This window comes from Ictidomys tridecemlineatus, chromosome 7 (genome assembly GCF_052094955.1).
Source record: "Ictidomys tridecemlineatus isolate mIctTri1 chromosome 7, mIctTri1.hap1, whole genome shotgun sequence".
NCBI classification, from domain to species: Eukaryota; Metazoa; Chordata; class Mammalia; order Rodentia; family Sciuridae; genus Ictidomys; species Ictidomys tridecemlineatus.
This window is the reverse complement of record NC_135483.1, coordinates 164,418,048-164,433,672: the sequence shown is the minus strand read 5'-3', so window position 1 is coordinate 164,433,672 and position 15,625 is coordinate 164,418,048. Positions and strand designations below refer to the sequence as shown.

Genomic DNA, 15,625 nt, shown 5'->3' with positions numbered 1-15,625 from the left:
TGACTTCCAGCTACTCCAGGCATCCCAGGCCAGGGAATAGACTTATGAGTGAAGATGCCATCTTCTGTGTTTTTAAGATGATAGATGGGCTTGAGGACGATTTGTTACACAGAAATAGAAAAATGAGAGAAGACCCGGATCTCTATTTCTGGAAGGATATTGGAAGGGCAGTGGTGAACTGAAGTTTAGATGGGGCTTAAGAAGTTCAAAGAAGTAGACAGGTGATCTGCTGGATCATTCACAGGCCTGTGCAGCTAGCTGTGGGTGGCAAACCTACCCTGGAATTGATATTCCACAAGTGCATTGATATAGTTGGAATTTTTATTAAAATATGGAATTATTCTTATACCAGTTGGAAAATAATATAAGAGCAACTGAAATATGCAGTAAAATTAAATGTAGTAAAATTCCAGCACATGTGGTTTTATCACAGAAATCTAATGAACTGTGATACTGAGACTTTTCTGGGTGGGACATTTGAAGTGCAGAGATATGAAACCTGGGGTGGACTTTAGGTTATTTATTTCAAGCTATGGAAAGTGGGCTGCAATTTCTGAAGTCTGGTGGTAGTCTGTACACTGAACTGAGAAGGACTTATTTTGTATCTCCCCCAAAGTTATGCCAAACTCTACCCATGGGGAGAAGCAGAGTCCAGGTCCATGGAGTGGTTCCTGGGGGGCTGTTTCAGACTGGATTTTGTGCAGGTGCATCTTTTCAGTGAGGTGGATAACTTTTTTTTTTTTATATTGTACATTTTCATTTGGTTGGGGACAGCCATTTCTAGACAGGTCTACCTAGGACCCTATTTAATGGCCAGCAAACCATATGCTCCAGCAAGTGACCATGTGCATCCTGTCTCTGTCACCTCTGGTACCTGATCTCTGAGAAGAAGAACTGGCCCATTCCTCCTGTCTCTGGCTGGCCACTCTCATTCACCAGAATAGATCAGGCAGGACAAACTTCAGCATTAATCCCTCCCTGCTTCCAGCAAGGTGAGGTGACAAGCATTTGTCTTTATGTCAATAACTACTGTTTGTGTCTTCCTTTCTTTTGTCTCTTCTATTCTTGTTCTTCCCTCTATGTGTATTTCACCTTCTATCTGGGCTCCTCACCCATTGATTCTCCTATTTTTTTTTCCCTTCTCCTCTCTTTCTCTCTGCCTCTGGCCTGTGTTAGCTTTTCATCACTGTGACCAAAATACCTGACGAGAACAACTCAGAGGAGGAAAAGTTTATTTTGGCTCATGGTTTTAAAAAGTCTCAGTCCATGGTCAGCCAACTCCATTGCTCTGGGTTTGAGGCCATTCAGAAACATCATGGCAAACAGGAGTGGCAGCCAGCTCTCAGCTCATAGCAGTGAAGAAGCAGGAGGGGGAAAAAAAGAGAGAGGGGGTGGGTGTGAAGAGAGAAAAAGAGTAGGTGGAGATTAGGGATAAGATATAGTCTCCAAAGTTACACCCTCACTGACCTACCTTCTTAAACTATACCCACTTACTACATAGTAGTCCATTCAAATTTCTAATCCACCAAAGAGATTAATCCACTGATGAAGTATAGCTCTCATAATCCAGTTTTTTTGCCCCTGAATGTTATTATATTACTTAATGCATGAGCTTTTGGGAGGACTTTCCTAATCCAAACCATAACACTTGTCTGTCCTGGCAGGATGAGAGAGGCTACAGGAGAGGTACAAGGGCCTAGAGGGCAGAGGACACAGTCAAGATGACATGGGAGCAACTGTTTGAACCATTCCTCAATCACCTCACAGGATCCTCTGTCACCTAATGCTCTTCACTGTGGTAGTCAACTTTTGTTATGGTGACCATAATGTCTGACCAGGAACAGCTTAGAGGAAGAAAGGTTTATTTCGAGCTCACAGTTTCAGAGGTTTGGTTCATGGTCAGCTGACTCCATTGCTCTGCACTTGAGGTGAGGCAGAACATCATGGCAGAAGGGATTGGTAGAGGAAAGATACTCACCTCATGGTTGCCATGAAGCAGAGGAAGAGAGGACAAGGAGTCCGAGAAAAAGTCATGCACCCAGTGACTGGCTTCCACCAGCCTTGTCCCACCTTACAGTTTCCACCCAGTAACCCAAAATTATTAGTTGATCAAATAGTCGATCCACTGATTAGGTTACACTTCTCACAATCTAATTATGTCCTCTCTGAACATCCTACATCAACACAGGAGATTTTGGGGGACATCTCATAACCAAACCATAACCATTACTATAAGAGGAAGTCACAGAAAGGGGTTGGTGCAATTCCCAATGTCAAACCATGACTCAGTTGGGGACATAATTTAGAGAGTAAATTAGTTTTGGTTTTTCTCAAAAGCAGAGCCTAAAACAAGATCTTGGGTGCAGCATTTGAAAGGTGACTTCCCAAAACAGACAGGAGGGGAATGGGACGAATGGCATAGGAAGGAAGGGAAGCCAACAGATGGTATGTTCTTGTGCTGTATTTCCTTGTGGGAAACTGAAGCCGGATTCTGCTGGAGACCCTTTGAGAGCCTATGCAGAATGCATCTCCAAATTGTCTTCCCAAAGATGGGAGTCTGGGGCTCTGGGGTGCTATGAACCATTAATGGCTGTTTACTGTTATATGAGGTTGTCCCTAAGTTGTTTGCTCTTTTGCACTTTCAAGCCGTGTCTTCAGTAGGGCTGGGTGAGCTCCTGAGGCTTCAAAAAAGTCTTGAAGCAGAATAGCAAAAAGTTGGGTTGGTAGAGGGACTGACCAAGTGAGCTGAGGTGAAATCAGAAGGGGACCAGGGCACAACAGCACAGGACACCCAGAAAACCTTCCTCAGATACCAACAGCTGTTTTGGACAACCCTTTTCGGTGACTCCTTTTTTTATTTTTTTATTTTTATTTTTTTGTAGTTGCAGATGGACAGCATACCTTTATTTTATTTGTTTATTTTTTATATGGAGGTAAAATCGAACCCAGTGCCTCACACATGCTAGACAAGAACTCTGCCACTGAGTTATAGCCTCAGCCCCGTGTGACTACCTCTTTTAGTGATGGTTATGGTTTGGTTATGAGGTGTCCTCCAAAAGCTCCTGTGTTGATGTAGGATGTTCAGAGAGTAAATAATTAGATTATGAGAGCTGTAACCTAATCAGTGGATCGACTATTTGATGAACTAATAATTTCTGTGACCCAACATCTTTGGAAGTTGTTAGAGCTAATAAAATGACTTGTGCTACAACTTGTGCTTGATGGTAAGTATATTCAGTTTTAGATAATTTAGACAATAAAGGAAGCATGTTTGGAATTTGTATTTATATACCAATGAATATTTGCCTCAGGTTGTCAAATGTCTTAAGTACCACCCTGTCTGTAGAGTTGTTGATGTCTGTAGAGTTGTTGATGTCTCCCAGGGCTCCTGGGTGCTAAGAATGGTGATTGGCAGTGTCCTGAAGCTATCACTACTTTTTTTCTCTATCTGGTTCCCCAGGATCTCCTCTCTGGTTATAGTATCCTCTCTGTTCTCTACCCTCATCCCCTCACCCTGTATTGTAAGCTTCTACAGAAAGTCAGAAGATTGATTATGAAATGTTTCCTGCTCTTGTCATATCCTCTATGAAAATCCTACTTGTCCTTGAGTAAATGGATGCTTCTGATTAGGTAAAAGGTCATGTATAAGTTGTGGAAGAAAAAAAACAACCAAAATGAATATTTCAAGTTATTAGTGCATTATACTAACACTTGTGATACGTGCCTTCCAAGAAAAAGTGCAGGACATTATAAAAAGCTATAATGAGCATGGTTAACTGGGAAATCAGAGACTACCTCTGACGAAGTGACCTTTAAGCTCAGATATAAAGGATGAGAGGAAATTAAGCAAGGACTAGCAGAGAGATATGAGGTAGAGATAGCAGCAGGTGTGAATGCCCTGAAGCACAGTGGGGAGGACCTACAGAAAAGCGGGAAATTTGGGTAAAGAGAGCAATGGAATCCATGTGTCTACTTCAGTTTTTCCTGAAATGCCACTAAAATCATAATACAGGAAACTCCCTGGGTGACAGCTGCTCTTCCGATGTAGAAGTGTGGGCAAGAGAGAATTCCTTAGGATACAACTTGACATTATTCACTTAAGTGTTTGAAAGTTGGAAAAGGTGTTTACACAACAGCAGGGAGAGTTTAAGGTTAACTTCGTGATGAGAAAAATCAAGCCATTGGGTGAAAATGACAAAGATTAATTCTAGGGGAAAATTAAAGCTACTCAGAAAAGGAGGAGTAACCTTTCCCTGTATATGGCTGTGCTGTAAGGATGTTGGCATAGCCAAAATAACAAAGACACGGGGCATTGATGTAATCACAGTAATCTGGTAACTATTATCAGGTGTGGTGCTAGAGGTAAATATAAGAGAACAAATTCTCTTCTTCCATAGTAAGGATTCGATAGCATATGCTTAAAACGAAAACAAAAGTAGCCTAAAAAGCACAGTATTTAGAGATGTGTGGAGAAAATACCAAAGAATCAGCTGAAAGAGTTACAACTGGTTTCTTCTGTGGAGATGGAAGTGAGGGGGTGGCATTTTTTCAGAGGGGATATAACAAGTTTGTGGATCTTCCGGCCTTCTCGTGTGAGCACATCATAACCTGGATTGAAATGGAAACCATGGTGTAGTGGGAGGAGGGAACGCGGTATAAGGAAAGTCGTGGGTCCTAGACAGAGAGGTGGGATCTTGGTCATGGTGAGAATTTTAAGGGCAATAGAAAGTGAATGAAGGCAGGAAATTCATCAAAGGGAATCGTAAGACCGGATTTATATTTCAGAGAGATTAGTCTTGATGCTGTATGGAGAACAGAGGGAAAGAGGAGGCCACAGAGGCCTTAGAGGGGCCAGCTGGGGAACCCCTTTCACATTATCATACAAGAGAGTGGGGTGGCTTGAGTGAGGGTGGCCAGGAGGTGGCCATGGAGATGGAGAGAAGTGGAAAAATTCAGGATGGACTTTGGAGGCAAGACCTGTTTAATAAGTAACCATAATAGAGTATCAGAGGAGGGAAGGGAGATTTTTTTTTTTCCTTTATGATACCCACCATAAGCAACTTCAAAATCACAGATAATAGCTCTAAAATAATTCCATAGAAAAACCGTTCAGATTAATGTCGAATGCAATGTTGCAAATTGGTAAGGATATTCATTTCAGGCTGAGTGCCTCTGGAAAATATGCTGGCTAGCCCTTTCGTGGCCTTGCATCCAATGATCCTATTTTCCTCAATTAAGCAGCTATTTCAGAGACGTGTCATCTGCTTACTGTTAATGCATATTAATACAGCCATCCATGGATCAACAGCAAAGACCATTTAGAAAACCTATATGTGTTCCATTTCATATGCACATGTTTCAATTCCAAACCAGTAGTTTTAGGGGGAAAAAAAGTGAAAATGAAAGGAGAGCAAACTTAACTCTGCTTAAAAAGAAAAATAAAAAGAATGTAAACCTTATATTAGTTAAAAATCAATGCTTTTTTTTTCTTGACTTACTATGTTGAGAGTGAAGAGCTTCATAATCGTCCTCCCTCCCAACCCCCACATGCACGCTATTATTTACTTCCAGCCATCTGGCAGATTTTTTCTTGTCATGATTTAAAATTTTCTTAATATTTGCTAACAAAATTCGGGTTTTATTTTCTTTCTGTAATCATCCTTTTCATTTCCCTCAGGATAAAAAGAGACTCTGAGATGTTCTGATAAAAAATTTAATTTAAAAAAAAACACACACACATGAAATAACTCCCTCTAAGCTCAGTTCTCTCCACAAAGGCACCTAGATTCTGTATCCTCATAACTTGATTCGCTGACTCATGAAACAGCCAGTCATGTCCCCAAAACAAGCAACGGTTGGTGTTTCTGGGATTTAAAGCCAAAGCCCACAGAATGAAATGGAAGAGAGTTTGCTTTTTCTTGGTATTCTCTTTTTGTCTATTTTTTTTCATCCCTATTTGGAGCAAAGTGTTAACAGAGAATGGGGTAGGAAGATAAAGTGATCATTATCTCCTGGTGTTTGTAGCAGACAATTGTTTTTATTCTAAGGCCAAAACCTATTTGTTTGGCTCTTTATAACACTTTCCTCACCAAAAAACAGCCAGAGTCTTATAAGAAATACTTGTGCATTTCAGCATTCAAATTTAACAGATGTTACTACATCCCCATATTTGTTTCCATATCTTTTATGTTAGAACATGAAATTTCATAGATCCTGCTGCAGCCCACTCTTTCTCCCTCCATGATCCTCTCTTTCTGTCCTTCTCAGGAGGTAATAAATAACCTGAGCCTTAGGTCTATCTTTCTTGTCCATATTTTATACTTTTACTGCATATGTGTATATCCATAACAAATATGTGATACATAGTCTATGCATTTAAAAGGTAACCACAGTGACTTTATGCTCTGGATCTTGCTTTGCAAGTTGCTATTTCATTTTAAAACTTGCTTATTTTTCAGTCATCATTTTGTTTTTGACGTTCATAAACGTTCATGCAGACAGCTGTAATTTATTTATTTTCACTACTACATAATGCTCTGAGCAATGAAAACACCACCATCTATTTACCCATTCTCTTTTTTGATGAAACATAGGTTATTTTGTCTTGTTACAACTGATTCTGTAGTGTATGTGGTAGATGGCACTGATGACCTCAATTCTTTATTCTCCCTGTCTCCGCTGCCATGTGACTTTGTGGTTCCTCTCAGAGTTCACCTTCTTAGCCCTTGACTTTGGGTTTGGCCTTGTGATTTGCTTTGTCCAATGGAATGTCAGCAGGCAAGACCTGACCCAAGTCTAGAGGAGTACTGAAGAGATTGGGGTGGTACTCTTGAATCCCTGCTGTTGCCAGGAGAAAATCATGCCTGGGCTACTCCCTTGACCCATGAGGAGGTGAGGGAGACACACAGATCAAAGCTGAGCTGCCTTTTTGAGCACAGCCTATATCAGCTGATGCTTGGATAGACATGGACCCTCCCAGCTGAGCTCAATCAAAGACACATAGCTCAGCTAACTTTTAGCCAACGTACAGATGCACAATAAATGTTTCTTCTTCAATGTCACTGTCTGGTCAAAGCTACCACCAATCACCCTGGCACTTGGATGTGAAATCTTTGAATTGCCTTTCATGATTCCTCTTGCTCTTCACCCTGTCTCCAGGAAGTTCTCATGTCCTGTAAAATGTTCCCTTAGATTGTCTCTCATGTGTTTACCTACTTATCCCATAGCTACCACCCCGCCGCGGCAGGCCCTTATGGGCTCACCTGTGTCACCACAGAGTATATGCTTAGCATCTCTGACTCTCAGCCTTCCCATTGGCCAACAACTGGGCTGTGTTCTTCTCCTTAAATGCCACCTTTATTATGCCCCTCCCTGCCTTCAAAACCTTCAAAACTTCCCTGTTCTGTACTCTGTCTTGGTTAAACTCTTAGAAGCGGCACCTTGAGCCTTTCCCTAAACCAGCCATGCTCTCAGTGAGCCACGCCATTTAGAGGATCAGTAATATCCAGACCTTTCCCTCCGTCTTGAGCACTTATTCTCATCACAACCTTTCCTCTGCTGCCTATTTTCTAGAAGGTCCTTGCCTGTTATTATTAATTTGAGGCATTTTTTTTTTTAAAGTTCTTGGTATAAAATCTTTCCTTGTCCTTTAAAATGTTCAAATGAAAACTCCTGAAAGAACAGAAGACGCTGCGATGGGGAAATGTTGCAGGATGGCCTGGAGGGAAGAGCACAAGGGAGTGTGGTTAGGTAGTGTCCACGAGGACCTAAGACGGAGGCTGGGCAAGTGGTGTTGTCCTTATTTCCCAGCTCAGTTGGGTTTCAGGGTAATTCATTTATTTTTTTTAAGGTCACAAAGCTGTTCAGTTTCTGAATGAGGCCTAAGCCCCACGTTTCAGTCTGATTCCAGAAAGATTTCTGTGACATAACAGAATTAGACATCGTATATAGGACAGAAGTTGTATAGATATTGCATATGGACAGAAGCTTTCTGAAAATAGATTTCTTTTCAAAATGAGAAATAAATTTTCAATCATTAATGTTTTGTAGTAAGTTCAGAAGAAATAACCTTATTTTAAAAATGAGCTGTGCACATTAGAAGCTAAGATAGGTTGATGAACCGAATCTTCCTGTTTGGAAGGAAGGAGGTGTATGTAACCTTTATGATCCTTTTGAAGGGTAAAATTCTGCTATTCCCAGTCTGTTTGTAAGTGCTGTTTCTACCTGAGCATAGCAGCTCAGTCAAGCAGGCAGGGGAGGGAGGAGGGATGTGAGGCAGCTAATGTTTATTTAATAAGTACTACAGGTGACATCCTAAGGGATTTACATTTTCATTTAGTTATTAGAGCAATCCAGTGGAATAGGTTTTGTGTTGTTGTTTTTTTTTTTAAAAAAATTTTTATCACCATCTAAAATTTGCCACCAATAAATAAATAAATAAATAAGAAGAAATGAAAGACAGCTCAAGGTTAAGGAAGGCTAATAAATTTGCCTCAGACCACATAACTGATAATTGGATAAGATGAAATTCAAGCCAAGTACAGGAAGTAAGGAGAACGAAGTTGAGTGCTTATTCCATCAACTACCCTCATTGCTACTCATCTCCAAGGCTGTCTACTTATCTAGATCAAAGGGTTTCTGTCAGGTACCTTCCCAAAGTTTATTTTCTTTTTACCAATCATGTTTCACCTGGTGGGACTTAAAAAAAAAATGCTTGTTATCAGATTGCCTACAAAAGGGATCAGGTAGATAGAACAAGGGCAAAAAATGACTTGAGAATTAAGCCAATGACAATTTGATTGCTTTGGACTCAAAGTTTGCTGCATGACTTATACAGCATGAGTAGATAACAAGGAATCTTTAACACAGTGACGTGATTCAACAAGAACAGATTATAATCACATGAGATATTTAGAATGATTATTACAAAGTTATTCCTCATCAAATATGGTGATGTGTAAAGTAGTTGTAATTCTGAGTGCTGTGTAACTATGGCCTGCAGTAAATGGTATATACTTGTGTTAACGATATCACCACTCACATTTCCTGGTATTACTGTGGACTAGATAGTTTTAAATTACTTTTAGGAAACTCTGGTTTGAGTGTAGATATGGGGAACGAATTAAGAGATAACGTCCAATGCCTGTTCTTCAAGTAACTCTCAGTATTGATGTTCACTTTTCTCCAGGCGTCTGCTTCAGTCATGGTAGTGGCTGCTTTGGATGTGTAGTGCTGGAGTGGTGTGGTTAGTCAGGTGACTTGATCTACCTTGATTGCTTTTCCACTTTGAAAATATGGTGTGCAAAATAGCCAGCCTGAGGGACACAGGGTTTTGATTGAAAATCCACTCATAGAAACTGATGCATGTTTTAAAAATAACCAATGTGAGATCTGAAGTAATTTTGTATTTTAAAACCAGTCCTTATGATTCTTTGGCTGGATACCATAAACTGATGGCCCTCACAGGAAACCCAGACCAGGGGGAATTTTATTATGGTCATATGAGAGTGAGAGCTCATGTGGTATTAGGGGCTATAGAATAGAATTCCTGCCCATATTATGGTATTGGAGCAAGAAAGAGAGGTGGCCAATGTAAAAACTTTGCAAATAAAATGTTCTTTATTGTTTTCAAGTTTAATTCCATTATTATTCCAGATTCAAGCCTTCGTTGCAGAGAAGAATATAAGCCACTCTGGATAAACTTTAGCATAGAATTGATTATGTGGTTAACTTTAAGTGAACTAGCATTTTAGTCTGACTTCTGACTGACAGACTTTAGTCTTTTTACTCTTTTAGTTTGGGCTCCAAGAAAGTGTGTGTGTGTGTGTGTGTGTGTGTGTGTGTGTGTGTGTGTGTGTGTTTGTGTATGTGTAAATAAACCCTAGATATTTAAATTCCTAACAATGAATATTTTAATAGCCATTGTTGTCTGCTAGTAAATACTAGACTGGTTTTCAAGCTAGTTACTTTGATTTTTGTCTTTTGAAAGAGTCATGGAGTTTGAAAATCAGGAAACCAAGGCCTATGAAATAGGCCTGGTGGTCAGAATGATTTAAAAACAACAACAATAATAACAACAACAACAAAACTTAAAATCCAATCCAGGGAGGGAAATAATGGTTTCAAGGACATCTTGATTTCCCCATTATGCTATAAAACCAAATGTGGGAACAAAGATGTTGCACTATGCTAGAAGTCATCTGCTGTCCCCTGCAGACCCACTCGACCCTTTCTGCTTCTGTCTGTGCCTTCGGAGTTGTACCTGTACCTGCACAGACATTGCATTCGCCCTCCATCTCCATTGGGGTTAGGTCAGTGACAAATACTGGAAAGAGACTAGGAAGGAGGAGCTTATTCCACTGGCTACTCCTTGTGGGTTCTCTGTAGGTTAAGGGAATCTCAGCTCCTGTCAAAAGGCCCTTCCTACCCAACCAACCCTCTCTCACTTCCTCTCTCTTCCCTGTCCCTTCAGACCTGGGGAGGTGAGACTCAGACTCACCTGAGTACTGGGAACTGCTCTAGCTTTGGTGCTCTTTCTACTAATGTTAATAATTTACTAAATTCTTTTCAAATTACACCCCTCCCCCATCTCTTTTTACTGCCCTTGCTTCCTGCATAGTTTTAGCCCTTGAGCCATCAAAATAAACAAGAAGGAAGGAAGGATGTGCTTTGTTGTGATTTGGGAAGCTGCTGAAACAGAGTAAAAGGCTTCTGATAATGTTTGTCCCTCTGACAATTTCTAGGGCAGAGTCAAAGGCTATGGGTGAGCTGTAGAGTAAGCATCATGGTAGTTTAGAGGTGCCTTTGTACTTGATTGCACTAAATAACAGAGGTAGGCATTGGTCACTAGATAATTGTCCTCCTCTGAGACTAACTTGTTCTGGAGGTAAAGGCTATTGGATTTCTCTTAGGCTCTGTGCTTGTTCAATACGTGTTTGTCACACATCCTAGAGGTTTATTGGGCAATAGGTCCCCATGTTTTTTTGTTGTTATTGTTTTTTGGCTTTTTGGGTCCCCCCCCCCACTTTCAATTATTGAGACAATAGTTTTTCTTTTCTGGCTAAATTGGATATTCAGGATTTGAACTCAATGGGGTAGATATTTATTTAATAATTCTGGAGGCAACATGTTATTTTAGAAGGCCCTGCCTAAGGGAAAATATCTTTCTGCTTCTTTCCATTTAGAATAGAAAATCTAAGAGGTAAGCTGGGTGTGCCCATTAAAATATAGACAAAGCCAAGGGCAAAAATACATTTAAAAAGTTGCCTATTTAGGGATCAAATTTTTGTAATAACATTTTATACATGTGGTTTGGGCAACCATTTCACAGACAATTTATAGAATGGTTTAGGCTGGGCAATTAGGTCTTTAAACAATTCAACAAATTGTTTAGGGTCCATCTGGTGCAGAGCCTTGTACCAGGCAAAAGAGAACCAATGTTGATCAAGACAGGCAAGATTTCTGCTTTCAGAGGACTTAAAGGCTGGCTGGCACATGAATGGCTGAGCAAAATTCATTGCCCTACATAAAAAGTGAAGGAAACAGCAGAGACTTTTATCATAGTTCAACCTCAAGTTCAATTAGTCATATAGGGTTTATCGAATACAGGTTTTTTTTTCTTGTCATTGTTCTTCCACATGGGGAGGCTTCAACATTTCCTAGCTTGCTTCCTGAGTGATATACATATATATATATATATATATATATATATATATATATATATATATATGTATTTTTTCTCATTAAGAATTTTTAACTTTTTGGTGGTTACTGAAACAAAAATAACTTCAAGGAAACACAGTCATTGGGTTTGCATGGAATTCGTGTTATCCCTCCCTGGCTTAGGGTACAGGCGGGTTTACATCTCCCCCTTTTCTCAGGATGAATGCTTGGTTTGTGAGTGTTTCCCAATGACAACACCAGGCAGCTAAGTATCTGGGAGGACAATTACCTTCCAGGTTTGCAGTGAACCAGGTATGCCCCCAAGCACTCTCTGGTAGGATTCCTCCAGTGTTGCTTTCTCCCATTGTCTTTCCCCTACCAGAGAGGCATTCTGCTTTGGCTTCAAAAGGACTTTTATGAGCCAGATGTTCAACTCATATTGTATTTTGTGACTTTGGAAATAAATCTGAGCACCTGGACAAATGCTGGGAGGAGGGAAATGTTTAAAGAATGCTAAGAAAATGCCCAACTTACACAATCCATTGTAAGCACAGGAGGCACCAGTGTATGATGAGTCTGCCCATTGTTAGATCAGACAAAGCAGGAAAAACTTGCTTTGTTTTTGTCACTAATGAGATATTTCTATACAGCTGGAGTCTTTTAAAAGATCTCAAAGAAACCACACTTTATGAAAAATGCTATGTTATGTGAAATATCTGTGATTTTTTTTAAAAAAAAGAAAGAAACGTCCAAGATTCCATTTAAGACAGTGAAAATACATCCATTCTGAAAATGCTGCTAATTTAGAAGCAAATCACAGTCCAGCTTAAGTCCTGGAGTTGGCCTGCACAGTTAATCTCACTGTTTTTAGAAATATAACCAAACCCTATAGCCACAATTGGCTGGAAGATTAAATTTAAGGCAGGTGAAGTGTTTTGTCCACTCTGTAGTTTTCCTTTCCTTTTATGACCTCATTACCTACAACTCTTTCTATCCATTAACAACTGAGTTCAGAAACAACCTTTAAACTGAGGTGTAAATGACTGATTGAGTACTTAAGAGCTCCTATTCCGTGTAGACACTTTAACTTGATATAAAGGAGTAAATTTCCACCAGGAATTTAGGGCATCAGGGAATACAGGAAGAAGCTGGGTGGAGGCAATGATCCCTCACCACTCATAGGTACAGGTGGTGGTGCAGATGGGGATAAGGCTGGGCTGCAGCTGTAGGGAGTAATGCCAGTTTTCAAAGATCCATGTTTCCTGGTCCTTCTGGGATGGAACATTGAGATCTGTGTCTGAACTGAGTATTTTAGGATAAAGAAAAATGAGATTGAAAACTTCCCAATTCTGCTTCCTATCTCTGGGCTATGTTTACATGTATACACATTATAATGTACAAAGTCTGGCTCAATTTTTTTCTCCACTGAATAGAAAAGAATGCCTGTCCATGAAAGTCAAAGAGATGCCAAAGAGACAAAGAATGGTGACAGACTGCATTTGATTACAGACATGGGCTCAGAAACCAGACTACATGGATTCAAATCCCGGCTCTTGAGCTATAAGCTATGTGATCTGAGGCAAGTTAATGAACTTTTCTGTATTTCAGTTTTATCATATGTAAAATGGAGAAAAGTCCTAGTTATTACTATCCTATGATGTGTGCCTAGAATATTGCCTGGTGTGTAGGAAGTGTTGTATAAGTGTTAATAAGAATATAGTTTCAAATTATTACCATATTATTAATGGGGGCCTCTCCAATTCCACAGTTCACTGTTTTAAATGTTCTTTATGTAAGAGTCTAACTTACTTGTCCCAGCCTTCTTCTGCTGCATTCTCCTGGCAATACCCTAACTCTGGAGGAAAGCAGCTACCCTGTTCCTCATTCCCCAGTGCAAAAAAAATGGGCAAATGAGCTCACTACCAGAATATCACAATGTGGGAAATCTGTGACACCACAAGTAGATGGGTACCAAGCTCATCAGGGCTCCTGTCACCACCAGAGATTCTAGTTCTCTCCCTCATTCTCCATAAGAATTGTTCCAAACCTTGTCCATTCTCTCCTGGTCACCAGCTCCCATCTCCTTTTCTCAGAATCAAGACATAATTGTGCTTCCCATGTCATAGCAAAAGAGATATGAAAAGGAGATCCCTCCACTTTGCCTCTACCTCTACAACCCACTGCCAGCTCTTAAACAGGAAGAAATGCCCCCCCCCAGGATGCTTTGGACTCCCTTCCTTCCCAGGATCTCACTCTATTATCTTCTTTTTTCCTTCTATTTTCAATGTGTCCTTCTCTACCAGTTCCTTCTCCTATCCACATCTATATAAACTCAAGTCTTTTACTGCAGCACACACACACACACACACACACACACACACACAAATTCTATGGACCTTTCAGTCAAGGCTCAAGCAATTTCACTCTTCCTATTCATAATCATGTTTTTTAAAAGATTTATCTTTATTTACTGTTTCCATGTCTTCGTCAAAGATATGAATATGCCTTATCCTTGGGCTTCCAGTCCACTGAAACTTCTCTTGCCCCAATTTCCAATGTTTTACAGGTCATAAAATCTTAAGAGCATTTTTCAGTTGTTGATTTACTCTTTTCTTCTTCAGAACTTCTCTTGCCTTTTAGCTACACTACTTGATTCTTTTTTTACTTCTCTGACTTCTTCTCAATTGACGTCTTCTTCCCAATCTTTCTTTTTCTACTCATTGCTTAAACAATAGTAGTCTTAACATGGTCTTCTCTGAGCTATTGGTTCTTCTTCCTCTAAACTCTGTGGAAAATATCCTTTACCCCCAACACTTGCTGTTAACACTGAAAATGTAGTCTATAATTTGAGCCCTGTGCTTAAGTCTATAGCCTATTGCCTGTTAAATATCTCTATTTGGATGTCTCTTTGGCACCAAAAATTTAACACACCAAAGCAAAACAAAGCAAATTTCCTCCTAAACCAACTTTTTGTTTTTATACAAGAGTTCCCTTTCTTAGGACATGGCACCATCTTTCACTTAGTGTTTCAACCTGAACCCTGGTGAGGTCACCTTCAAATCTTCTATCTCCTTCCTTTTCTATTTCTTATCAGTTACCTTTGATCTTCCTTCCATCTCCTAAATGTGTCTTGAACCCATTCACTCTCCTCAGTTCACTTCTTTCAGCTTTACCTGGCCTTTATTTCTTTTCCAAACTATTGCCGCTACCTCATACTTAGTCTTCCATTCTATGTCGAATATGCTAACCTTGAGTGACCTTTATATTTGCAAACCTGCTCATGGAGCTCTCATTTACAATCCTTGATGAATTCTCCATTGCCTTTAGGATTAGCATAAGCTCCCTGCAGGGCCTCTGCTTGGGGCTCCCAAGGTTCTGGCCCCAGCAGCCCTGCAGCCTCCTCCCACCACGTCCCCTTGAGCAGTGTCCTCCAGGTTCTCAGGCATCCTTGGGATCTGCAGACAAACCTTTCCATGCTCATTCTTAGACCATCTCAGGTGTTGTTCTTTCTGCTTAGAACACTCCTCCTTTACCCTCTGGATTTTTTCTGGAAGATATTGTTTATCTTTCAGTGTCTGACCACTAGACTAGAAAATAATTTTTTTTTTTTTGAGCACAGGGATCATTTCCTTCTCTCACATCTGTGTCTTTATGCCTGACATAAAGGAAATAGTAAGTTGTGGTTGAATGAGAAGTGGACCAACTTATAAATTCTTTTCCTTCATCTTTTCCATTGTCTCTTATATATCTCATATCTTATCAGGAATCCCATCCATGCCTCCGTTTTCATCTCAAAATCTAATTTCTCTACTCATTTTCCACAGCTTCCCAAACTTCTATTTTTATTTTTCTTATAGCCTAGAATTTAAAAATTACCAGTTTATGGATCAAATATACAAAATAAGTGCATTGGTTTACATAATATTTTAAAATTTGAGTTAGTTGCCAATATTAAAATTCAGAA

At 39.9% G+C, this 15,625-nt stretch overlaps 1 long non-coding RNA gene across 1 annotated transcript in view; it reads right to left on the bottom strand.

Annotated features, from left to right (window-relative positions):
* Positions 1 to 15,625, bottom strand: part of LOC120892789 (uncharacterized) — a 227,707-nt gene that overhangs the window by 26,850 nt on the left and 185,232 nt on the right. The gene's annotated exons all lie outside the window — the stretch shown is intronic.